Source organism: Podarcis muralis, chromosome 4, assembly GCF_964188315.1.
Source record: "Podarcis muralis chromosome 4, rPodMur119.hap1.1, whole genome shotgun sequence".
Taxonomy (NCBI): domain Eukaryota; kingdom Metazoa; phylum Chordata; class Lepidosauria; order Squamata; family Lacertidae; genus Podarcis; species Podarcis muralis.
The window spans coordinates 25647405-25672992 of NC_135658.1; the positions used below are offsets into that span (position 1 = coordinate 25647405).

Here is a 25588-nt window from a genome sequence, read left to right on the forward strand (position 1 = left end):
GCTGCAGAGGTTTCCATGACAGTGGGGAGGAAGCAGATCTTCCTCTCGGAGGTCAGACCTATCTCTCCACTCTCAGGGAGGGAGATCTCGGGTTTCCTGTGGCCCCTGCATTACCCTCTCAGGGACCACAAGGTTACAGGATAAGAATGATAGCAACAGTGGTGCGCACACACTCAGTATTAAACTGCAAAGCTGTAATTTGAAATATAGACATGGTTTTTCTCCCAACTATAGAAAAGCACTCATGGTTATTTTAGAGATTGAAATTATGCATTTACTTTAGTTCTCCTGCCTAGCTACTTAAGAAAGGGGAAATGTTTTGCAGTCTTTAGCAGGGAAAGCTCCTGACCCCTCAAAAATAATGTATTTGTATCTTTATTCCAAAATCTGCAACACAATGGGGGGAAACCAACTCACAGCATTATTTTTCTCTTGCAAATTCTACTAATGTCCTTGCAGTGCTAACCCTACACAGCTGATGAACAAAATCTCCAAATGCTGCTGCCTGGCTTTTGTCCACTAGAGGTCTGTGTAGGATTGCAGAAAATTAAGCTGAGTTTGCTGGGATGGAGTCTAATAAACAGCCTTACAGTACCATTAGTGTCTTAGATGAAAACAATCAAGTATTTACATAAAACTGATAAACGAAACAGCCTTTTTGGTGCGCAGATATTCTGCTGTCAAAAGCTAAGTTGTGTAATGATGGCTATTAATCTTCATTCACTGAACGAAGTCATTTGAACCCACAGTGACAAACAAAAACTGTACTAATTTTTCCCTTTTTAAAAAAAGAAGTCCACAGAAGCTGCCTTGCAGAGTTATCACAGGCAAATCGACATGTGAGATTTTTATGCAGTGACTGCCAGTGTTAAATGCCAGCAAGTTAAGTCATACATTTGATAGCATTTTGGCTTGTCCCCAAATGCCTCTGAGCCAGGGTGCAATGTTTGCAACAATTCAAATATGATAAAGGGAGAGAGGTGAAGAGAAATAAGTGCCAACATTAAAGAACATACACGTAGCCCAGATGGAGAATAAAAGAGGGTATAGATTTGCATAAAATTTCCATCTTCATATGTATAGCTACAAAATTTAGAAATCACGACTGAAATTTATATAGAAAGACCAGACTATGACTAGGGGACCTGTGTGCCTGCTTACACTACTATCAGGTGCTAATGGTTGTTCTCTCCTTTTCTTCCTCCTTATGTTTAAAGGAACTGTAATCCAGACTTGGACCAGACAACCTTTCAAATAGAGGAATGTCCTCTGTAAAGTAGAGCTGGTGGCTAACCTAGACCATGTAACTTTATGGAACCGATGCTTTTGACATTTGTAATTGTTTTTACTGAAAGATTGTGTTTTTGGTTTGTATACCGCCTTGTGTAAAAAGGTAAAGGTAAAGGTACCCCTGACCGTTAGGTCTAGTCGCGGACGACTCTGGGGTTGCGCACTCATCTGTTTGGCCCTAACTATGAATATCTTCTGGAAAAGATAAGACTTTTATTTTTGCTGTAATTTAGCATTTTTTGGATGAGGATCTATGCATTTTTTCTCTGAAGTAAGTTCAATAGTGCCAAATAGGGCTTACACCCTAGTTTAGTATTGTTTAAAGTAGTATTCTACCACTTCCCTGCATCGGGAAGTCTTTAATGTTTGATGCTTTGTTGTGTTGGAACCTGTGTTGGAGTGGCTGGGGCAACCAAGCCAGATGGGTGGGATATAAATAATAAAAATATTTATTATTATTATTATTATTATTATTATTATTATTATTATTATTATTATTATTTTAAACAGCCAAAGCTTGCCCCAAAGAATCCCAGAAAATAAAGTTTGTTAAGGGTGCTGAAAGTTGTTTAGGAGACCACTATCCTCCTCACAGAGTTAGGATTCTCAGAGTAGTTGAATAGTTAATTCCTCTTCCCCAGGATGGCTGAAGCAAAAACATTCCGCCACATAAATAAATAAAAAAATGCATCTTCATCTCAAAGGCTGGTGGCAGCTAAGAATTGAAAGCTAATAGGAAAAATACTGAAGTACTATGCTGAAGCAGACATACACATATTTCAAGGATCAGAAGGCATGTAAGTTTAAACCAGAGTTAGATTAATAGTATAGTGATCACAATAATACAGATCAGAGATGCGGAACTTCTTTCAGCTCAAGGTCATATTCCCTCATGAGCATCCTTCAGGCGGCACATGCCAGTGGTTGGTGGGGCGAGAGAGAAAAGTGGGTGGAGCAACAGATATGATTCTCATTATGGCATAAATTATATACTGTACTCTGTGAATCTGCCTGCCAACCATGCAAACAAATGCAGTACTACCTTCTTCACTGGATTAGCAAGCTATAAACAATAGGAGACCTCTCCACAAAATCTCCTGTATCCACAATCAGCAGCAGAGATCCTGCATTAGGGAGTGGAAGAAATATATTTTAAAAGACCAAGAATCAAAACAAAAACAAAGCATATTAATGACAGGCTTGTAGCCATCACTATGGAACTATTAGTTGTTGAGCAGGAAGGCAGAACTCAGGAGGAGACCATATGGCTCAGAATGGAGAATGCAATCTGTTGTTTCAGCTATAAATGTCTTTGAATGCTAGCACATGGCTGTGTTTGAAGGCTTGGCCACTGTAATATAATATTTTTGGGTAACGCTGATCCCCAGGAAACCCTTTGTGTAAAATTAGCCATCTGATATTCATAAAAGCACAGAATGGAGAAATTTTTTAAAATGATAATTAAAAACCAATTATTTTTAAAACTGGTAATAAAAATAGCGCAAGCACAAAAGGCTGAGCTGCTAAGAGGGAGCAAATGGCAACACTTTTATGGTGTGTAAAGAAGATTAAAATTAATTTGCTACTGAATCTAGAAATAGCCATTGATTTAAATTACAGGCAATCGCATATAACCTACAATTTAGAAATATGTTTCAATAGCCACAATAATAAATTAATAATGATGCAAAGAATCAAAACTTAAGTCCTGTGTGAGTGCATTTCTTGCACTGCAATAAAGGCAATTCCTTGCATTGTATTACAATTTGCATTCATAGAATTCAAATTGGAGTACAATATAAGAAATAAAGGAAGCAGTGAAAATACATTTAAAAATCAATATGAATGTTTAATATGAACATGATGCAGACCACCTGAATAAAGTTTGCAGACCACTAGTGATTTCATAGTTTGGGAATCCCAGAACTAGATCCCTCTTCATAAGTCACAAGCACTTTTTCCCAGCTTACACTGCTGATCAGTGATGTGAATCATGGGCAGGAAAGCACAGCAAGTGATAAGGCCAGTTCACATGGTAAGTTTTAAGAAAAATATGGCTGTGTGTGTGTGTGCCTGGACTCACCATGATTCCAATGGCGAATATACTATGTAGATTAGCTCTCTATGGACTCAGCTACATTAGTAGAAAAACAGTGATTTGAATGCGTTATAAGCAAGAAACACCAGATGGCGCCAGAGAGCAGGAAAATTTTATACATTATTTTCCATAGGGTTTTCTTCTAGTTTCCGACTTATTTATAGCATTTTTTCCTTTGTGTAGATCCACCCACAGTTTTGCTGGTAAGAACTAGGAAAGGAGATGTATCACAAAGGAGACATCTGATTGACTAGCAGGGAAAAGAGGAAACAAGACAAACTCAGCTGGAATGGGATTGGCGAGGGACTTTAAGTTCTAGTATACTTACGTTTTCCAGATCACCCCTACCTATATTCTTGTTGAACGCTTAGGTATTACAATATTCAGAGGTGCCTCATCTTTCATTACCAGGTGCCAGGAGCAACCTATTGAGGATGACTCTTTCTTGTAACTGGGACGCGGGTGGCGCTGTGGGTAAAAGCCTCAGTGCCTAGGGCTTGCCGATCGAAAGGTTGGCGGTTCGAATCCCCGTGGCGGGGTGCGCTCCCGTCGTTCGGTCCCAGCGCCTGCCAACCTAGCAGTTCGAAAGCACCCCTGGGTGCAAGTAGATAAATAGGGACCGCTTACTGGCGGGAAGGTAAACGGCGTTCCGTGTGCGGCTCTGGCTCACCAGATGCAGCTTTGTCACGCTGGCCACGTGACCCAGAAGTGTCTCTGGACAGCGCTGGCCCCCGGCCTATAGAGTGAGATGGGCGCACAACCCCAGAGTCTGTCAAGACTGGCCCGTACGGGCAGGGGTACCTTTACCTTTACCTTTTACTTTCTTGTAAGTTTCCTAGGAGCATTGGGCTCTGTGGCCTGTTTGAAATAGAATGCTAGCTTAAATGCACCTTTGGTTGGCCAGATTCAACAAGGCAATCCTTACAATGCCATGTACAGAGCAACTGCTGTGCCATACTGGGCAATGGTAGTTGTTACTAGTACAGTTACCGTATTTACTCGAATGTAATGCACACCTTTTTTGGCCAAATTACATGGCAAAAAATAGGTTGCGGATTAAATTCAATAGCGCATTTACATTCACCAGCAAATACTTTTTTGGTTTCAAGGCTTTGAAACTTGAGGTGCACATTAGATTCAATGGCACATTAGATTCATGTAAATACGGTATATCAACAAGCACGGCTGAACCAGGCAACCTCCTTGTTGATTCAGTACTTAGGGTTACTGTTCAGAGGAAAATAAATAGGAGCCTCTACTCTAAATCCCACCCTTTCTCTTTCTTCTGGAGAAGAACATGACTGTTTTAAGTTGGAGTAACCTTGATGGCAACAACACCCTCTCTGCCTAAAAGTGAATATTGAAGAGGTTGAGCGAACAAGCAACAGCATATGCTCAGTGGGGTGGGCTGTTTGAATTTTATTACCTTGGCAGAGATCCAAATTTCCATTGACTGCAATGCGGTAACCTTACCCATTCCAAGGCATAGCAGAGAGCCTGTCCCATAAATGGCTTAAGAACATTTTCAAACACATTTCAGACTTCCTCTTCAACGTTTTGAAAGATAAGGGAGTAATGTCACTCGAAATCTCACACTGAGCCTTCAGCTATGTTTAGAATAGCATTGCAGCAAAGCTTAGAAGACTGTGTTGTTGCTGCTATTGTGAGTGGTTACTTTACTTATCTTGTATAACTTTGAACTTCGGCGGCGAGGAATTAAGAGTGCTCAGCTCTTGCCTCAGAAGGCTGAATTAATTCAGAATTGCCTTTACTCCATTTCACAGCCTTTTGTCCAGAGTAGACTACATTTTTAAAGATCTCTACCCAACAATATATCTGACAGTGTTTGCAGTGAGTTGAATCCTATAGACCCTCAGTTGGTGCCGCTGTAGTAAACAATTGTGTACTAAGGGTTATAGCCAATGTAGCACTAGGTTAAAACATAGCTGTCAACTTTTCCCTTTTCTTGCGAGGAGTCGGAATAAGGGAATTTCCCTTAAAAAATGGGAAACGTTGACAGCTATGGGTTAAAATCAGTGTACTTGTTGTGTTGGTGGAACATTGTTGTCTGTTACAGTCTGTTACAGAAGATTGTTGTGCAATGCATTTGCACAACAAAACCAACAGTTTCACAACAAGCTTCTGCTAGCAGGGTGGAACAAGCTGATCGGGCGCCTGGGGCTGCGCATGTGTCCTGTGCCCAGGGGTGGGGCCAGAATAGAATAGAATAGAATTTATTATTTATACCCCGCCCATCTGGCTGGGCCTCCCCAGCCAGGGCAGGACACTCTGCAGGGCCTCTGAGGAATCTGCCTGCCTTCTCCCACTCAGCTGCCCTACAGCTGAGGGGGAGGTGGCGGGCGGACCGTTTGGGGCAGCGTGGCGCTTGCGGGCACCCAAGCCACCACATCAATCCCAGGAGAGACGACTGACTTGGGTGCGCTGCAGGCTCCACAGTGAGTGCCGCATGGCATTTTGTCACCCCCCTCAGTGGTGACACCCGGGGCAGCCCGCCCCCCACCGCCCCCCTTCCTCCATCCCTGTCTGCTAGTGCAACAATTGCATTCAATTCCTCTGTTGCACAACCTTTAAACACTGGCATCCACTAGCACAAGGGCTTTTGCTCTGGCAGACATAGAATGTTGGATACAGACCATTATCAGTTAGTCTTTAAGGTGGCATAAGATCCTATTTTATTTATAATACTATGTGTTATTCAAATGCTACTTTAGAACAAGCAGTTCCTCCAATAAATGCACTATTATTATTATATGAGGAAACATCCAAAGTAGGTGATTTATTAATAGCTAGAACTCTGTTTCAATTTTAACCAATGAAATATATGCAATGACAAACCTAGTCTTAATTGCAATGTAATTTGAGGTGGGGCGAATTTTTGACACTAAATCTTTCATGTTATGAACCTTTTTTTGGCAAGGCAAGTTAATGCTGAAGGAAAAAGAGAATGTACACTGATCTATTTCATTTTGGTAATTTCCCAACATCTGGACACCTGTTTTTAATTTACAAAATTGGATTAGGTTCAGATCATCCTAAAGGCAAACACACACACACACACACACACACACACACAATCCAGCTATAATAAATTTACTAAATAATATATGCACAACTTCAGATATTTTCTATAAACAATAGGTAAAAAAGTAGGTCAGCACTAGTAAGAAGATTTCTTAAATGTGCTAAGAACTGTCCTTCTGTGATGGGTCAGCTATAGCTCCCAGGATGGAGGGGAATTTTTCATCCTTATAAATAGTACAGTGGTACCTCGGGTTACATACACTTCAGGTTACATACGCTTCAGGTTAGACTCCACTAACCCAGAAATAGTACCTTGGGTTAAGAACTTTGCTTCAGGATGAGAACAGAAATCGTGCTCTGGTGGTGCGGTGGAAGCAGGAGGCCCCATTAGCTAAAGTGGTGCTTCAGGTTAAGAACGGACCTCCGGAACAAATAAAGTACTTAACCCGAGGTACCACTGTATAGAGTTGTAGAACTTATGTTGAGAAGGACTCAGTTTGAATCAGGGGTCTGGAATATCTGGAATATATGAATAGTTTCTCTGATTAAGTGTAAAATGAATTTCCCTGGTGATTAAATACATGGTGCTAATAACTTACATTGACTTTATTTACATGATTTCAGCTTTACATGGATCACCAAGTGATCCCTCTATCTACATCTGAGGGAGGGAGGGAGGGAGGGAGGGATGAGACAGGAGAGACCCTTGTCTGCCAGACTCTGGAGGCTCTCATGGGAACCTAGATCCATTTAAATCTGGTTTCAAGCCTGGCTATGGGACAGAGACAGATTTGGTCTCCTTGCTGGCTGACTTATGCTAGGAACTGGTAAAGCAGAGTGTGTCCATGTTGGTTCTGCTGGACCTCTCAGCAGCTTTTGATACCAATGACCATGGTATCCTTCTGGGCTGTCTTGCTGGGATAGAACTTGGGAGTCCTAGAGAACACCCAATCTGTGAGCCTGTGTATTCAGGGGGAGTGTTACCCCATCCAGGACAAGATGAATCACTTTTCCCTGTTCTGCCTTCCAACAGACCAAGAGCACCTCTGGATTGAGTTTCAATTTGTTCACCCTTATCCTTTCCATGAGTGATAACAGTTGTTGTTGTTTAGTTGTTTAGTCATGTCCGACTCTTCGTGACCCCATGGACCAGAGCACACCAGGCACTCCTCCCGCAGTTTGGTCAAACTCATGCTGGTAGCTTCGAGAACACCGTCCAACCATCTCGTCCTCTGTCGTCTCCTTCTCCTTGTGCCCTCAATCTTTCCCAACATCAGGGTCTTTTCCAGGGAATGAGTGATAACAGACACCAGTTTAAAACCAAACCAACTTCCTTGGATTTAGGTGGAAAGGAGAAATAGAGTTGAGTGTTATCAGCATACTGGTGACACCAAACCCAGAAACCCCGGACAGCTGTGATGTGCCCAGAGCAGATTCAAAATTCTTATTTCTTTGTAAGGCATGTAAAAATTCATCCTAAGGCCCATAGAATTTTTGTTGTGATTGTTGTTCCTTACCCACCCTTCACCATGATATCCCAGAGCTAGTTACAACAATTCAAAGAAGTGTGAACTAGAATGAGAAGAGGCTGCTGTTCCATAGTCTTCTGTACAGACTGCTATGTATTACCAAATAATATGCTCTCTTAGCAGTTGCCCTGGGAAGGTAGTGGGAAAATGTTGGTTGTACAGTCCAATAGAAGATCCCTTCTTCATCTCAAGGCATCTTAGGTAGCAATCCTGCACATCAGTTGGGATTTTGCTATTGACTTTCAAAGGAAGAAGACTGCATCCATAGGAAAAAATATTATCTTAGTGTTGGGTATATAAAAAAATCTTTAAGCAAAAGAACTCTCATCAAATTCTGGATGTCTAGAAGAGCTCATTAGCTATGAATGTGCTTAGAGGATAGTCATTGGAGAGCAATATACAGAACTTCCTAGTTTTAGTAACATTGTCCTTACATTTGCCAGACCTCCAGTCTCCAAGCTTGCCTGCCCCTCTCCAGGTGCCCAGTGAAGGGATTGTCTCTCCAGGAGGCCAAGAGGATGTTTAAAAACAACAACACAAGATTGTGCATACAGTTTGCAAGCTTCAGCCTAACAGGAGCTGGGTGCAAATTATTGCATAGACTTTCAAAAGGACTTTCCTCACCTCCCTTCTCATCTCTCCCAATTAACCTCCATCTCTGCAAATTATTGCATAGACACTCCATGGCGTCTGCCCACCTCCCTCTCCTTCTCCTGGGCTCAGTGGTGGGAGGGAGCTCAGAGGAGTAAAAAGTACTGGGTTGGGGTCAAGAGGTTGGGTTTATGACATGGCACAAAGTGTAGGGCTGCAGAAGCAAGTGATATGTGTGAAAAAAAGCAGCAGGAGCTGAGCCCTGCTGCCTCTGCATCCCTGTGGCAACTCTGGCCTTTGGCTTATCTTGAGCAAGTCCAAGGAGCAAGAACAAAAAATGGCCAAGGGAGTCTGGAACATTGAGAGACAGGAAGGGAGACTGGAGAGCCTGGACTGGAAGAGGCATTTATTATATATTTTCATTTGAAATGGGGTGGACACTAGATGGATCATTTGGGTGAGCAGATGGGGTAGGGGCTGCCCTGGAGACAGAAGGAAACAAAATTCTAGTTTAGGAAGTTCCTAATTCCATTCCAGCTTTTCCCCCCTTCCACCTCCACGGCAACTCTCTCACACCTGCCCCCCTCCAAAAGAAATAGTCCAGTTGGAAACCTTACGAAATAACTTAGTATGTAGAAAAGAAAATGGTGAAAGTGGGGCAGGAAGTGTGCTTAAGAAAAAATGAGATTTACAAACAAAAATCTGGATTGAGGACAGAGTTATCTTGATTCACTAAAGGGACTTCTGCTAGCCCAGTGTTGGGGATTAAACTTGTGACCTATAGCCAATTATGTGCCAGCAAAACTCTTTACTCCAACAAGGAAAGAAAACAGTGGTACCTCGGGTTAAGTACTTAATTCGTTCCGGAGGTCCGTACTTAACCTGAAACTGTTCTTAACCTGAAGCACCACTTTAGCTAATGGGGCCTCCTGCTGCTGCCGCACCGCTGGAGCACGATTTCTGTTCTCATCTTGAAGCAAAGTTCTTAACCTGAAGCACTATTTCTGGGTTAGCGGAGTCTGTAACCTGAAGCGTATGTAACCTGAAGCGTCTGTAACCCAAGGTACCACTGTATTAGTGCTAGTGATTCCTAATTCATAGTCTCAATTTTTTCATAGATGATGAGAGGGATATGATTGTCATACGAGGTGAAAAGAGGGAGGGATGTGCCACTTACAAGCTACAGAAACAAAGGAGGTAAGCCACAGAAGGTTCAGATGACATTGACAATGACATGATGTTAGCCACACACACCCCTGAGCATCACCAGGGGCCACCCCTAAATCTCAGGTTTGGGGCCTGAAATCTCAGGGTGTGGGATGCTCCTGACCCGGCACCCCGATTGTCCCAAATATGTTTACTGTTGTTTTGTTTCTGCAAAGACATCCAGACTCATAGTTTTGTCAAGAAAGAAACACACACATACAGAAACACAAGTTCTCATGGGTAATTTATAAATGTTGGGACCTCACAGTCTACAAGTTAGTATTGTAGTCATAATATGTGAAGATACTGTCACTGAACCAGAGTTCACAACCCTGGGAAAGTGTGGAAAAGTCAGACAGTGGATTATGCACAATAGCTTTTGAGGCATTATTTATCTATCTAGCTAGCTAGCTAGCTAGCTATTGATTGACTGACCCACCCGCTCCAAATATCATTTTCAGTGGAGTTATTTCTGGAACTCTGTTTCTTGCTCACATATTCACAGTCAGTGTTCTTGTTTAGTCTCTCCTAAAGTTGAGCTTGACGAACTCAAGCAGAAAAGTGCATCTTTCTTTATATCTGATCCCAACACTGTTGTGTATGTTCTTATGTGCCTCTCATGTAAGAAGAGCCCTGCTAGATGGACCAGCGGGCTGGCATAGTCCATAAGGCAGCTTCACATGTTCTTAATCTCTGCTTTTCATGAACACCACATTCAAATACATGGGGTTTTTTTTAACGTTCCTCTCATGTACACTGTTAGAGTTATTTCACAATACAACATGTTTGATCTTCCCATGTCACTTGAAGTGCTGACTTCTTGGCATTTTGATTTAAGGAGCTTCATAAATAAATTAGACTGGATTTCCCCCGTCCTGTGCCAGCTCTTGAAGCCCTTCCAAGGCAGTGACATGGAGACTTGATCCTGGAGTTATACCTCCGCGAGCATTATTGGTTCAACAACAAGGATTAAAAATGCAGAATTCCAATACAAAACAAGTTGCTACAAATTAATAGCTTGGTAAGGCAACACACTGCCTTCAAGCAAGTAAAACTTTTTCATCCTGAGGGCCACATTTCTGTCATGGACTGACTAGCTAATGCTATTCTAGGCTGCGTCAACAGAAGTATAGTGTCCAGATCAAGGGAAGTAATAGTAGTGCTCTATTCTCCCTTGGTCAGACCACACTTGGAATACTGTGTCCAATTGTGGACACCACAATTTAAGAAGGATGTTGACAAGCTGGAACATTTGCAGAGGAGAGCAACCAAGATGATCAAGGGCCTGGAAACCAAGCCTTATGAGGCTTGGAGGAGCTGGGTCTGTTTAGTCTGGAGAAGAGGAGGCTGAGAGGAGATGATGATAGCCAAATATCTCAAGGCTGTCACATGGAAGATGGAGTAAGCTTGTTTTCTACTGCTCTGGAGGGTAGGACTTGAATCAACGGCTTCAAGTTACAAGAAAGGAGATTCCAACTAAACATCAGGAAGAACTTTCTGACAGTAAGAGCTGTTTGACAGTGGAATGGATTCCCTCATGAGGTTGTGGGCTCTCCTTCACTGAAGGTTTTTGGGCAGAGGTTAGGTGGCCATCTGCCTTGGATGCTTTAGTTGAGATTCCTGCATTGCAAGGGGTTGGACTGAATGACCCTTGAGTTCCCTTCCCACTCTATGATTCTGTGAGTGGACACAGAGGAATGATGGGAGGCACCATCTGGAGAACCCCCCAAAGGAAGACGGAGAGGAGGAGACTTAGGCAGCCATGAGAAGGTAAGTGTAAGGACCTTTAGTCTCCACAACTGCCTCATAGAGGCAAGACATACCGAGAAGAGTTGCTGTGCTAAGTGGGTCTGGCTCCCCAGGGCAGACCTTCTAATAAAGAATTAAATTCACTTTCTCAGTGTGATTTATTGCTGGCTTGTTCCTGACAATTCCATTCTGACAGACTCATGCTAGAGGTGGGCGAGGCCAGAGGCAAAATTGAGCAAAACAACCAATGTAAATGTTACCTTTGTACGGTATGCCATTTTCTACACTCACTCACAAACTCCTTACAATCCTCCATCCGGACAAGGGGTCATTATCAATGTTCAAGGACACATTCCAGATAGGTTTGTAGCCTGGGAAGAGTTTTGAAGGCCAGAGTGAGAGATGGAGGGCCACTATTGGCCCCCAGAACCTGAGGTTTCCCACTCCTACTTTAGAGGGCAACACAGAAGCACTAGTTCGATGGAATCTGTGGCAAGAAGTGATTAAGTAGTCACGTGGTAAACTAGAAAATTATTCCACAAAATAAGCGATTTTAAGCGTCAAGTCACCAAGAGCAAAGAGAAATATTGATGTGACATGTTCTTTGATAAAACAAATGGTATTATGGTGGGCTCGCTTGACTCCCCCTCCCCCAATTCTCCGCATGTAAGATCCATGCAGAACTGGAACGGAAGGCAACGCATCCTCAGATCATGTGCCAGCATGAATCTGGCACACCTGATTGTTTAAATGTTCCTGAAGTTGTTTTGGCCTGAAATCTAAACAACTGTTGGATGTTTTCCATAGTTAAGCTCCCCATGGAATTCATGCCAAGTTGGCTAGGGGGAGGGGAAATAACCTTGGAGAGAAAGTTTTGTGACTCTGCCATTACATAGTATAATGGCAACACTGGTAACTATTAGTCAGCTCTCCTTTCAACTAGGGCTTAAATTATGACCAGCTTATAAATTGTTTAAGTATATAGCTTGTCCCATCCTAAAGGCTTTGGGAAGGCAATAAAGGAGAGTGGGAGAACCATAAAATCCCTTAAAGTAGAGAAATGAAGTAGACAGCCTCATTAAAAGGCAGCACCCACACTATGGAGCTCCCTTCTGGTTGCTATTAGATAAGCGTCAACCCGATTAGGGTTTTGACACGTACTGGATACATTTTTATTTAGACAGGCCTTCCTAGAATGGTGATCGTAGCCATGCCTAGTGTCAGTTTTAAGAAATGTTATCCCACATGCACCAAACATATAGGCAGAAATCCCAGGGATCTATAACCCAATCACTCCGATTGTAGTTTTTTGCAATCCATTTTCATTTTTACCACCAGGAACAATGTGGTGTTGGCCACCTCACCGCTCACTCCCTAAGTCCACATTACTTATGAACAATTTTAATTGCATATTGGACCCCATTACTTGCATGTAAGAAATAGTTGGCAATATGAAGGGGGAAGACAACTTACCTCTGTGGCTAATTCTGCTGGCTTCCATGTTAGTTTATTGGTTTACTTTTAGGCATGTTTAACTTATGACTAATCAAGCATATGGTGGTGGTCTACTCAGTGTAGACCCATTGTTATTGATGGACATAACTTCATTCTATTAATTCCAGTGGGTCTACACTGAGTAGACTAGCACTGGATACAATCCGTATTTCTTCACAGTTTGCCCCATGTGGAATTTATTATTGAAATATAGAGCTCCGGGAAAATTCAAAAAGGTAACCTAATCTAAATTCTTCTTTGGCGATCACTCGTAGCCTAGTAAGATTGTCTTCCATAAACACAGTTTTAACAATGAGTCCGTAAGTGACTGTGGAGGCCAATTCTGGATCCACACGTCCTTCCACAGTGGCGACATTGGTTTCCAGGTGGGAGTTGATCACAGTGTGGATTTGCCAAGCTTGCCTTCCTCTTAACATGTTTCTTCCTTGCGTCCTGAGTTCGAGTGTCTTCAAAGCCCATGACACCTTTGGTAAAGGCTGTTCTCTAACTGGAGTGCTTACAGGCCAGCGTTTCCCAGTTGTCAGTGTTTATACTACATTTTTTTAGATTTGCCTTGAGACAGTCTTTAAACCTCTTTTGTTGACTACCAGCATTACGCTTTCCATTTTTAAGTTCAGAATAGAGTAGTTGCTTTGGAAGATGATCATCAGGCATCCGCACAATATGACCAGTCCAACGAAGTTGATGTTGAAGAATCATTGCTTCGACACTAGTGATCTTTGCTTCTTCCAGTACACTGATATTAGTTCGCCTGCCTTCCCAAGTGATGTGTAAAATTACTATATGCTTGTGATACATGGACCACTTATAAATGCCATCTCCAGCTCCTAATCTAAATATCCCTGTGGCATACCAATGCCCCCAAGTAAATGTGCTTATTCTCATTACTCTTTGCCACATAATTGTAAATAGCCACTTGGCTTATCACTTGTGGTGACTGAGAATTTGCTTCCAGTTACGGAAGATTTTATAATTGGCTGGAAAGGAGTTGCTTATTATTATTACTTTACTTTCAGGATGTTGATGTACCACAAATGGCAGGTGACACAGATATGTGTGGCCCATTGGGCTAGTAAATTTTGTGTGCACTTGGTAACTTTTGTGGATTAATTGGTGAGGTTGCATTATTAGTTAGGAAATTTGCAGTTCTACATATACTGGAAAACACTGATAGATCACAGAGGTCTTCACATGTGTTTTTTTAACAATACATGTCAAATCCTAGTCATCCCTTATTATTACAGCTGGATGAAATGGTAGATTAAAGGTCCTGATATAACACAGCAAACAAATATCAAGCTCAGATTGTGCCCAGATTGTGGAACTCCCTCCCTCGGGAAGCCTGACCAGCCCCTTCCTTTCTTGCCTTTCAGCAAGTTGTAATAACATTTTTGTTTCATCTGCCCTTTAGTCTGGGGTGGTGGTTTTTTCTTGATCCCTGCTTCTAAAGTATTTTAGTGGCTTTGATTCTGATTTTCTATTTTTAAAGTACTGCTTTTTTGCTTAATGTTTTGTGTATTATTGTCTGCTTTTAGGAAACTTATAGCCAGAGTCAGTTTATTTTTATACCACATGTTCCACAAATACACTTTAGTCAAGCAGTTCACAGCCAAAACAAAAAAGATTCCCAAGGGTGTCAGAAAAAACAGGGGGGGAAATCAGCTGTCCCTAACAATGAAAATGGAGTAAAATGTGTATTTAAATATATGTTTTCACATGGATTTTAAACAAATAATCACAGATTTGTGTGGAAATGAGATGGAATGGACTTACCTGCAAAATTGACATGGAGTGAAAATAGACTGATCCATACATCTCTATATTCTGTGGACTGTTGCAAGAATGCTGAACAGTTTCCAAGAGAGAGCAGACATGCTCACTGTTTTAAAAAGTTCCGACAGTAGCCATTAAAATCTGTTCTTGACATGGAAACATCAATGACCTCTTTCCCAGCCACATGGTAAAAATTCATTAAATTCAAAGGATTAAAAAAAAACCATTTTTATTGTCCTAACAGACTAATTTTCATGTAAGGATTGTGATGCATTTTCCATAAGCTATTATTACTTTTGTGATTTTGCAAAATCTTTTGTTGTATTTCACATCCTCCTGCTTTGCAAGGTGAATCACTCTTGGAATACTGTGTACAGGTCTGATTGTCTCAGCTCAAAAGGGGTATTATAGACCTGGCATCCAAAATGATCAACTTAACTCTATGAGTGACTTCTACAATAAGCCGTTCATTAGAAGAAACACCTCTACAATTCCTCTAAAACTATTGCTTTGAATATGTTCACTCCTGTTGTAGCAGTTCATCCTTAATGACTGCTAGCTGCTATAATTTTCTACAGTTGACTGCATAAGCATCCCTTCAGAGAGGAGGATGAATATCAATGAACTCCAAGCTGCAAGCAGTATCAGCTACCAATATTTTCTTTTGGTCAGTTAAAACACTTCAGATAGATAGTTAACAAATTCCTTGGCTGCCATTCAAACACGCAGAAAAGGTTCTGCCTCTGCACCTCTGTCATGGAATCTTAAATATCTTCCCACAAGGTATCAAAGAACAGCATCATTAACTTTAATTATAAGTCATCTTGAATTAAAGGGAAGTAAATAACATGTATATTTTAATTCTTAGTTTCTGTGAAAGGTTGTGGTTAAGAAAATAACTTGACAGAATGGAGACAGGGGGTCTGAGATGTGTACTGCCATGATCTATCCTGCAAATTGCAAACTCAGATAATGCCATCAGAGAATCCCAGCTTGCTTGCTTGGGTTGAAGAGGAAGAAGAAGAAAAAACAGTCTCCTTTCCTGTGGAGACATTTCTGTAAACATAGATGGCAGCACGGAGGCCAAAATGTTCCATCCTGTCCCTGTCCCCAAATCGTGCCTTCCTGTGTACTCAGCTCTCAGCTGTGTAAGCTGCCTTTCATGCCGCCTCTACTTTTACTGTTAGCTTATTTGTTCTTGGAAGTGTTGCATCACAGTCCCGTTTCTGTCAACGCAATGTCAAAAGGCCATTGTAGCGAATCCCAGTTGCTTATTTACAGTCACAGCACCCTACCTGGGAACCTTTTTCAATGCAAGGGCCACATTCGCTCCTGGGCAAACTTCCAAGGGCCACATGCCAATGATGGGCAGGGCCCGAATCAAAAGTGGACAGAGCTGCAAAAGTCTCCCTTTTGTAATGTTGTCTAGTTTCTACTCAACATAACTCTCTCTGTCCTTGATTTGGACAAGAAGAGGCATTATCAGAGTTCAAGGACACATTCCAGCTAACCTTGGGTCTCCAGCTGTTGTTGGACTACAACAACAACAACTAATAATAATAATAATAATAATAATAATAATACCCTTTATTGTCGCTACACCACCTGTGTGCAGTGAAATTAAACGAGCCCCCCCCCCTACACTCAATCTTGTTCGTGCTCTGTGTGCTTGTCAGAAGTCAATTACACCACTATTTATTTCCATTCAGCAGCTCCCGGATAAATACTGTTCTTTAACCTGTTGGTGTGGCTGACTATACTGCCCAAAGGTAGGAGATTAAAGAAATGCTGGCCAGGGTGTGAGTCATCCCTAAGAATTTTCCTCGCTCTCATGAGGTAGCGGTCTCCCGTGGTGTCATCTAGCAAACTCCAAGGACAGCCTATGATGTCATGTGCTGTATTTGCCACCCTCTGTAGGGACTTCCTGTCCGTGGCTGTCAAACCAGCGTACCACACTGTTATACAGTATGAAATGACACTTTCTATTGTGGCCCAGTAGAAGGAGATAATCAATTTTTGTTTGACATCGTTCTTTCGCAAGACCCTGAGGAAATGGAGTCCATCATCTCTAGCTAGCAGGACCAGTGGTCAGGGATGATGGTAATTGTAGTTCAAAAACAGCTGAAGACCGAAGTTTGGGAAACACTGAGTTAGACTAGAATACTTGGGGTGCAAAAGCAGGGTCAGTGAGAGGAGGTGTAGCCTGGAAGAGTCCTGAGAATCAGAGAGAGGCCTGGAGGCATTTGGCCCCCAAACCTAAGGCTCCCCACCCCTAATGTAGAGTTAGCACTACCAAGGATCTTGGCCATTCCAGCTCTCTGGGGGACTAAGCTGATGCGATGGGAACTTCTTCACTTTTTAAAAGAGAGCAGTAAACCTTCAGCAAAAATTAGGACACATATCAGACAAAATAGATAACAAGATAAATTTAATGTGTACAGCAAGTACCTCTTTGTAGTTCTTTAGACCAAAGCCAGAAGAGTACCAGGTGTCTGGGGGGAAAGAAAACAGATAGTAAGTGCCAGCACAAGCATGGCTGCTTATTGTCTTCTTACTTGGCATTTTTAGAGGTTATATGAAAATTCCCATGAACACTACAGGGTTGAATCTTCTACCACAACATAAAAGAGAAATTATATAGCACATTGCCTGCATCCAGCCAAGCTCAATCAATGAAAAATAGTCAATTCTATCATGATAAAGCATATTTGTGTAAGTAAAGGCATTAATTTGTTAAGAAATGTTATTATAAGCATGAAGAACATCAGAAGAGCCCTGCTTGATCAGATCAAAAGCCCACAGAGTCCAGTACCCTGCTTAGCAGATTGCCCAATCAAGTGCCTATGGGAAGCCTGTAAGCAGGACATGAGGACAACAGCCTTCTGCTCATGAGTTTTGTTCCCTACCATGAACTGTTCAAAGGCGAACAGTGAAACTTGTCTATAAGAAGAAAGACATTAGAAAAGCATTCCAAGTTCCTTTCCATTTTCTTCACTGGCATATTCTACCTTTGAACAAAAAAAATAAGATAACTCTGTAGCAAATACTGATGCTCTGAAATGGTGACAAGAGCAGTGTCTTGCACTAAAAATTCAGCAGTCTGCTGCTACTCAATAAGTCATCTTCAAAAACTTAAGCTTAGCTCGTTCTCTGTTTGTTATATTAATAGACACTGTTGATCTAACGCCAATAGCCTGAGGAAGTCAGTTTATGAACTCAGTTGCACCAAAGTCTCCAGAAAGAATGTTACATTATTGAAGTTTTGCATGCTAGTACAGAGCCTCTTAAACACCATCAGATATGAAGTTGTAAGAGAGTTTCCTTGTGTTTTCCCATCTTAGCTTCATTTTAGATGTAATTTAGGATGAGCATGAGCATAACAAAATTGTATTACTACTGCAAGCTGTAAACCAGAGGTGTGGAACCTGTGGCCTTCTAGATATTGTTGAAATAAAACTCCCATCACTAACCATTGGCCAACAACATCTGCAGGGCCATATGCTCTTTCTCTCTTCTCTAGACATACCAAGGCAAGCCAGTAAAAGGCCAAATGCAATGCCCAGAAGACAATCCCTAGAACATTTGGGACAGTCACCTAAAGGCAGTTACCTAAATATTTGATGCTGGAAGAGGGGGATCTGCAAAAATCAAAAATACATTTACTTAATGGGATATTTATATTTTTAAAGTTTGACAGTGTTTAACCTTGTCTATAATGGTTGTGCATAGGCTTGCTCATCTGTAATCAAAGAAGCAGAGACAGAATGCCACACATAGAACCTTCAGCATTACAGCCCTTGGGTGGGAGGGAAGGTTAAGTGATCGGAGCCATTTGACAATGGAACAGATTGCCTTGAGAGGGAGATGGCTGTGCTGAAGGCATCTAACCAAAAGATGGATAGCCATCTGTCAGGGTTACTGCAATTGCAGCCTGCATTTTTGATCCTCCATTGAATAGGGAGTTGCATTAGATGACCTCCTTTGAGGTATTGAGCTTGTTATGGATAAGTTGTCCTCCTATTGAAACATCAGATTTTCACTTGGGCTTTTTTCAGGGATTCATCTCTGTTTATGAATATACAGGTAGCAGTGGTGGCCAACAATGCCTTTTACCAACTTCATCAGCTACACTCATTCATCAAGAGGTCAAACCAGGCCAAAGCAAAGTTCTTGTTTCAGTTCCTTTCAGGTTGTTTCACAATGCTAAATCTGAACAATATGTTGGGCTTCCCATGAAGGAAATCTGGGAATTTAAGAACATAAGAAGAGCCTGCTGGATCAGGCCCATGGTCCATCTAGTCCAGCATCCTGTTCTCAGAGTGGCCAAGCAGATGCTTATGCGAAGCCCTCTAGCAGAATTAAAGTACAACAGTGTTCTTCCCTCCTGTGGTTTCTATCAACTAGTATTCAGAAGAATACTGCCTCCGACAGTTACGTAGAATATAGAATATAGCCATCAGGGGTAGGGCTTATCCAAACTTTCATTTCCTCTGCTCTTTCCAGGCATGGCCGACAATTTAAAACTCCATGTCCAAGCACCTTTGCTTTTGCTCCGGGGTTTTCCCCATGAAAACCCGCTCTTAAATCTCAATCAGAGCAAACGTCAATCCATGGAAAACCTGCTCTGATTCAGCTTTAAAGAATGGGCTTTCATAGAGAAAGCTTGGGGGAAACCAAACCTCAACGCTCAGACATGGAGAGTAATAGCATGGACCTCTGCCTAGAAAGAGTGGGGCAAAAAGTAAAAGTAGCCATTGATAGCTCTATCATCCATGAATTTATCTAATCCTCTTTTAAAGCTTATCCAAGTTGGTGGGCATCAATGCCTCTTGTGGAAGGGGATTCCATTGTCTGCTCTTCTGTTGTTTGTTCTTTACTTTTAATGGTTACACTGATTTTTCTTTGATTTTCTAAATTCTCTGCTTTGCAGAGAATAGCAAAAAGGCTATAAGCTCAGTAGTAGAGCATCTGCTTTGCATTCTGAAGGTCCCAGGCTTCAATCCCCAGCATCTCCAGGAAGGACTGAGAATGTACCCAGTATGAAACCCAGGAGAGCTGCATTCCAGGCAGTGTAGACAACACTGACCTAGACAGACCAATGGTCTGAATTGGTATAAGGCACTTTGCTGTGATCCTATGCTATTACTGTATAAAAACGAATAGATAACACAGCAGCCATATGATCAGGATAATCCAATTGAATGTTAATGGTATATGGTAGAAGTCCCACAACATCTGCAGAATGCCAGTTAAGCTTCTACCATGACAGATATGCTGGTGAACATCCTAGATGTGCCAGTGGAACACCCTACCAGTGCAGTTGTTCCACCGGCAAAGACAAACCAGCAGAATGGGGCACTGTTTGGGACTTTTCCACGTGCTGTGTTTCCCCCTTCTAAACTGGATGAGTACTGAATATGGCAGCTGATGCACCAGCATATCTTCTTTCACTGCCCCTTCCCTCCTGGGGGCTGGCATAATTGGAGTATAAGATTACTCAGTAAGACCACCTCAGTAATCTTACTAATGTGCCTGAAGAAATACAAAATGTTGTGTTACAATATCAAAGGACCATAAATGGCTTTGATAGTTAGATAGGAGAGGACAATGTGCTACTATTGCTTTACTGTCTTTTGCAGGAGAATTGTGCAAAGGCTAAAATGCACTCAGCATATGATTTGAATGACTGGGTAGAAAGATCCTGGGAAAGATTCCCCACGCCTGCAATTTTATTTCAGCCTCTGTTACAAGCTGCATGTAGATCTACAGGAAACCATGTAATCTCAGATTTCTCTCTGTGTGTGTTACAGCTTTCTCTATGTGTTACAAATAGCCATGACCCATTTTGGAAAGTATTCATAGATGTTTGGACAAAAAATATAGCTGCAAAGTAACCTTTTATTATTTAATAACCTTTAAGCCAAGTGGACAGAAACAGGATAACAAGGAACTGGGCTGGCTAGACTGCCAGGCTCCAGAGGTATACTTTTTAAACCATTCTGTAAGCGTGCAGTATTATTATGAATACTAACAATTTTCAAATTGTAATTTTCACCTTCCCTCTTAAAGTTTTAGATTAAAATACTTGAAATGTTCTGGTCTTTGATTTTTACTTAATTCCAAGATTATTACCTCTTGCAAATTGTAATTTTCTCAGTTGTATTATTATACTTCATGTAGTCAATCGCAGGTTTCTCATAGCTGTACTGTGTGGAATTATTATAAGGTACAAGCACATTTAGACTAAAACAGACAGGAGCAAGTCAAGTGCAAAGTGTATAAAAACAAAAAAAAACTGACAAAAATATACCACGTTGAAGTCTATTATTTCAGTGGGAGAGATCTAAGAAGATTCTTAGCACATCCACTAAAGTCGTTGTATCTTAACAGTGCTTATCTCTGGCAGGATCGTGCCCCCGTTTTAAAAAGAAAATAAATGAGATACTGATTACATTTTAGTTCAAGCTATTTAAAAATAAGCCTGTTTACAATCTAAGTTTAATAGAGACCATATTAATTCTAAAATATATAGTGTTTCCATTGATACACACATGGAAAAAATAAAGCATATAAAAATTTTATGAGCCTCTATCAAGAGTTATATTAAAGCCACTCCTCTGTATAAAGAATTCATAGCGGGGGGTGGGGGAGACTTTTGAGGTCATATAAAAGTTCACACAACACAGGAGTCAAGGCTAGGCCACCAGGAGGCTGGAAACAATCAACGTCGTTTATGGTCTTTTGACTCCAGAAGATCTCAGTCAGGCTGCACTAGACAGAGAAATGGGGAGCAGGAGGAGGACCACTGCATTGGCTCTGCTGGGCAACCAGCTCCATTGGGCTCATTTCTCCCTCAGCTGACACCTAGATGCAGCCATTCCAACCAGTTGGCCATGAGAATGGGATACCGGGGCAAGTGCTGGAAGCTGCTCAGAGTGACTGGGGAAACCCAGCCAGATGTGGGGGGTATTATTATTAGTAGCAGCAGCAGCAGCATTATCTCTGCTGAAAGACCAGCTCCATTTTACTCTTGCTCTTCCCTTTCCATTCAAGCTGGTTGTTCTTTGAACTTCAAGAATTCGTGCCCAGGTTTTCCCATTCCCTCTTCACCCACATGGCAGCTCATCCACATCATGCTGGTGTTTTATTAGCATATCCCGGTTCTCAAGAACAAACACTTATCCACGGCCAATTAAAAAAAACCCAGAACAGATTCACACAGGCAAAAACCTTCGTTTATAACCAGGCCTTTGGCCTTTAACTATATGTGGCCTTTTAGAAGTTTTTAATGTATTTCTCTTTCCTCTTGGTTTTAATGTATTTATGTGGGGTTTGTGGTCTGTTTGGTTGGTTGTAAGTCGCTTTGGATTAACCCTGGCAAGATAAAGTGACTGCAAAATTTAATAAATAAAATAAAGCTGCGAAATGCAACATTATCAAGGGGGTGAAATTACTGTCCTTACTAGGGAAGTTTAGGGAAGCTTTTAATGTTTAATAGGTTATTGTATTTTAGTGTTCTGTTGGAAGCCGCCCAGAGTGGCTGGGGAAACCCAGCCAGATGGGCGGGTTATAAATAATAAATTATTATTATTATTATTATTGGCTCATAACCACACCTACTTATACATATGGCTTTTGCTTAGAATTATTGGGGAGCCTTTGGCTCTCCAGGTGTTATTGGATTAAGGTAAAGGTGGCACTGTGGGTTAAACCACAGAGCCTAGGACTTGCCGATCATTATGTGTTGAGTAAAGAAGTACTTTCTTACGTCTGTCCTGAATCTATTGCCAGTCACTTTCATTGAGTGGTTCCAAGATATAGTATTGTTGCGTGCACCCCAGTCTCTGAGCTGTGAGAGATTCCAGGGTTGCCGGCACTTACTCAGGGTTTGATTTCCTTGGAATAAAGATCACTGGAGACTGGGGCATCTTTAGGATATATGGCTTTATTTACACACATATATAATGTGGGAATAAGATGGAAGGACTGACCAAATTAATAACAGGTCTTGCTTGCTCCCCACTGTTGTTGGGGGGAGAGCAAAGAGCAAGTTTAGCCTCTGTCTCTTTCCAGCTTCCAGCTCCAGACCAAGACTGGCTCCTGACCTTTTGTTCTCCTACTTACAAGATGACACGGACTGCAGTCCAGTGAAGAGGGTCCCACATTCAAATCCCCTAGTCAACAGGACCATAGATTTGTACCAGGACCTGTGCCTTGCTAATGACAATGCTTTGTTTAGCTGGATCAGCCTTCTCCAACTTGGTTCCTTCTCCCTCCCACCTTCTCACTATATAGAAGGATCTGGCAACTTCTGTTTCAGTGTATCTGAAGAAGTGTGCATGCACACGAAAGCTCATACCAAGAACTAACTTAGTTGGTCTTTAAGGTGCTACTGGAAGGAATTTTTTTTTGTTTTGACTATGGCAGACCAACACGGCTACCTATCTGTAATTGGTTCCTTCTGGGTGTTTTGGTCTACGACTCCCATTCACCACAGCTAGCCCAGTTGTACTGGCTTGGTTGATGGGAGTTGTAGTCCAACACATCTGGGGGGGGGATTAGGTTGCACATGGTTAATCTAGACCCTCACATGTTCACTGTGTGAGTAGAGGTGCATTGCTCACATAATTTATTTCCCCCAGTAATGAAAAATGGGCACAGGTGTGTGGTGGTTGAGAAGGTGGAGCTTTGAGTAACTTTGGTGACGACATGTGCTTCCTGTCCCTGTGCTTACTCATAAGCATATTAGTATTTTCCCATCAATGCACCACTCCTGATGCAAAGGAAGACTTTGCAGCTCTCCAAGCCAGAAGAGGCGTGAAATTTCTACTCCAGACAACAGAGGAAAGAAATCAGCATCCAGCAAGTCCAGAAGAAAGAAGAACAGATTAAGGGATACAGAAGTACTTAACAGTGTTGCACAAGGTACCAGTAGCCATGATGAGCAAAGCAATGCAATTGTCTCCAAAGGCTCCCTCTTACTGTCATAGTTCATCCAGTTCACATTAATCCTGTGAGAGTATGCAGATTTACTTATCAGGAAGTCCCATTTAAATCAGCGGAACTAACTTCTGAGTAAACGTGCACAGGCTTGTACTATTCCCCCCCCCCCCCATTCAGAACACACTGGTGTCCAACTGAATTCAAGTTGCTTAAAAATGTGTAGACTTATTAGGACATTTTTCTCTAAAGCCTCTTTGGTACTGGAATTGAGTGTGGGAATCTGTTCTTTCTTTTGGTGGTTTCAATGGTAATTTATTGGCAGCTGTTACAAATCATCCTACAAGTTTATCATTTAAGCCCGTGTGGGAAATTTTGATTTTGGTCAGTCACAATGCTGGAAGATACCCTTACTTGAAGATTATCTGATAACTTTATTACACAAGGACATGTAAAATCCACTGCCTCTTTCGTGACTTCATATGAAAATTCCAAATAACAGAAACTTTTGAAGGACATTCTTGCACTGTTTACGACAGCTAACTCAATTAAAAACTGCACAGACTCTTGTTGCAGTTCAGCTGTGTTTCCCCACAGGCTGTATTATAGCTCTCCAACCAGTCCCACAGCATTGAATGATGTCATGGGATCAGCTCAGCAAGATGAAAGGCATAAAGCGGAACCCGCTGGCACTGGGGAAAGCTTCCAACACACTATCCACAACGAGCACAGCTTGGGAACAAAAAGAAAAGAGAGAGAGAGAGAGAGAGAGAGAGAGAGAGGACTACAGATCCAGCCATTCAGCTCCAAGAATCATGTTTTTCCCCTCCTCACAACAAAAAAGGAGGGTAGGTGGGCTTATAGCGATGACTTTTTATTAACCGTATTTGAGACAAGAGAAAGGCAGAGAATGGAGCACAACTACCTGCTATAAAGAAAGTTCTTTCTCTCCAGTCTCCCAAGCACTGCCTTTGATGTATGGCAACAGATCACTGATCAGATTACAGGCACTGCTCGTCTCCCTTTGATCTGCGTGCTTAATTTTATTTTCCTGGATTTGAATTTTGCCTGGGCTTGTGCTGACATACTTTTTTTTTTTTTTAAGGAGATGAAGGCATTTAATGCAGAAGCTCTGGCAGAGTGAAATTCAGTTGCAGAAAGGGTGGCTATTGGATAAACAACGGCATACATCAGGTACTGTATTTTTTATTTCATATTAATCTTACAATGAATTGACAGGCTGTTGGTTTTGATTTTTTTAATGAAACAAAAGCTAGCTTGAAAGTTGCATAAATGATATTAAACATCCATGCAGATAATTACAGTTTGAGAAAGGCATATGGTTGAATGTAGAAAATATTTTAACAACAGTCTTGTTTGGGGAATTTATTGTGCGATATTTTAATAAGAATAAACCTCAAAACCTCAAAACATGGTTCAGAAAAGAAATTCAAAGCACTGATGGTAACTAGTGTTCTTGGTACACTCTGTGTTTTTCAATACACAGTTGGAATACATTAAAAAGTTACATATGTAAATCTTAAGAGTTGTTCAGGTTCGCTTAGTGAGTACATAAGCAGCTGAAATCTTTACACGTATGCATTCTCACAATTTCAGAAAATAAATGGAATGTGTATTGAAATTATTTGAGGATCATGATCTGTACTTGTAACTCCATGCCTAGTTACCCTCATGCTATATATGCTTAGGGTTCCATTGCAATCGGGGGGCTCACCTCTAAGCAAATGTGTTTAAAAAATGGAGTTGTCCATGAAGTGAAAACACTGAATTATAAACTGTATGTGTTAAATGAAGAGCACAACTACTCTAACTTTGCATGTTTACTCTGAATGAA

The 25588-nt window shown here is 41.5% G+C and overlaps 2 protein-coding genes across 11 annotated transcripts in view; one reads left to right on the top strand and one right to left on the bottom strand.

Moving 5' to 3' along the window:
- The window catches only part of SACS (sacsin molecular chaperone), a 93193-nt gene that overhangs the window by 60779 nt on the left and 6826 nt on the right, over positions 1-25588 (bottom strand). For 2 of the 3 annotated variants that reach the window (XM_028726326.2, XM_028726328.2), the window contains exon 2: positions 17242-17285. The gene's annotated coding sequence lies outside the window, so the exon portion shown is untranslated. Of the gene's footprint in view, positions 1-14793; positions 14900-17241; positions 17286-25588 lie in introns of all 3 variants that reach the window. The other variant, XM_028726327.2, reaches the window with a different exon arrangement.
- TNFRSF19 (TNF receptor superfamily member 19) overlaps positions 24428-25588 on the top strand; it is a 61716-nt gene continuing 60555 nt past the window's right edge. For 4 of the 8 annotated variants that reach the window (XM_028726336.2, XM_028726338.2, XM_028726337.2 and 1 more), the window contains exon 1: positions 24610-24927. The gene's annotated coding sequence lies outside the window, so the exon portion shown is untranslated. Of the gene's footprint in view, positions 24582-24607; positions 24928-25588 lie in introns of those variants that run through there. The other 4 variants (XM_028726330.2, XM_077927076.1, XM_028726331.2 and 1 more) reach the window with 4 other exon arrangements.